The following is a 1,948-nucleotide window of genomic DNA, read 5'->3' on the forward strand; positions in this document are numbered from 1 at the left end:
TTTTCCTTCAGGACAAATGTTTCTTGATTATATGCTACTTTTTGAAATGTTTGCACACTGACCATGTATTTTTTGGTACAGTAACTCTATGTATTCCTTTCATCTTCTTCTGATGTTTTCTGCATCATTCAATATTTTGTTTCACTGAGAAACTAGTATTCTTTTAATGATCTATTTTGTGGCAATCCCTTATTGTATGAATGTTGTTTAAAGATATATAGAAAATGGTTCACACACGTTGGTTAGAAAATTATATTTTCTTTGAAAGACTGAAAATGAGACATTTTCTTTAATTAAAGTCATAGTGTCAAACTCTACAAATATAAAGTGTAAGCATTTAAATTCTTAAAAAGTTAATGTTGCAAATGATCCAAAATGAATGAGAAGACTGTGAAAACTAACCACAGTTGTAAGTGTCATTTTTGTGCATCTTATACATAGTTTATTCCACAAGAACTTTAAGTCTTCTCACAACACCTTCTATGAAATAAAGCTGGTTCTCATTTATCCAGACATTTCTTACTTAAATCAATTTCAGTTATTCAGGACTGAGCTGAGAACATGAAAATTAGAAAAAGTGTCCAGAAATAGCCAAAATATGCCTCTCAGAGGGTGTTAATATGCTAATAACTTTTCAGGACATACCAAAAACTATGTGTTTTATTTTACAAACAAATTTCACAATCTTGACACAATGAAACTAAACTACCAGCATGAAGAAGTGTCAACTGTAAACCTGAAAACTAACAAGAAACGTAAATAAGATGAGAGTCAGCTCAAAAGATCATGAATACTACATAGCCTGGAAAACCATCAAAAAGGCAAGCAAAATCTGCAATTTTGTCAGGGTGCCTTAGGCCAAGCATTATAACTTATGCACATACTATCATTCTGAGTAATTAAGAAAATATGTATTATGTTTGATATATAGTCTGTAAACAAGTCACTATTTTCACATCTAGAAAAAAAAAAAAAATCACCAAAGATAATCAGACCAAGAAAGGTTTCTCAGAAGAATCATTTGTCTAGAAAACTCATGGGCACAAATCATCTTATTCTATACTGATTGCTGTTGCTATTGTTAAATATCACTGAGTCAATTCCTATTCATAAAAACCCTGTATAGGGTTTCCAAGGAGCATCAGGTAAGTTAGAAGAGGCAAAAAAAAAAAAAAAAAATAGACCCCATACAATTTCATATATATACTTCAAAATGTTTGTGCAACAATGGAATATTATGCTGCCTTGAAGAATAACAAGGAAACTGCAATCCACCCCATAGCATGGATGAAGCTTGAGGACATTATGTTGAGTGAAATTAATCATTCATAAAAGGAGAAATACTGCACAGGACCAATAATATAAAAGACTAAGAAACAGAACTCATATTAAAGAGGGTGGGAATTCTTTGCTGGTTACTGGGATGTGGGGAGTGGGATGAGGGGAGGGAGGGGAAGATGGAGCACAGGGTAGGGAATAGACACAGGATACTTTGGGTACTAGGGAGGGGGTGCAATACACAAGAAGAGGGAGGGGAGTGGAAGACCAAAGCAGACGGGAAAACAATTAAGCAAGTTTGCATGGGCTAAGTGGGACAGAGATGAATAATGACGTATGCACAACCTTGGAACAACAGGGCTCTGGGATACAGGGATTGAGACATGGTTGGAATAACGGAAAAGTGGTAAATAATGGTAACATGCTTGGCTGTCTTTTGAATCTTGGTTTCCCCTGGCATACCATTCTAAAATAGACACTTGTGGGGGAGAGAAAGGAATAGCCAGAAATATTACCATAGAAAGCTTGCAAGTCTGTCTTCTGCCTATAACTGATTAGAATACATAAAATGGGGCTACAACTTGCCCAGTGAAGGAGGCTACCTGTGGAGCCTCTGCATTAAATAAGACCATAGGTGGAATTCTGAACTGCATCCAGAATCTTCTGACAC

This window comes from Chrysochloris asiatica, unplaced genomic scaffold (genome assembly GCF_000296735.1).
Source record: "Chrysochloris asiatica unplaced genomic scaffold, ChrAsi1.0 scaffold00103, whole genome shotgun sequence".
Taxonomy (NCBI): Eukaryota; Metazoa; Chordata; class Mammalia; order Afrosoricida; family Chrysochloridae; genus Chrysochloris; species Chrysochloris asiatica.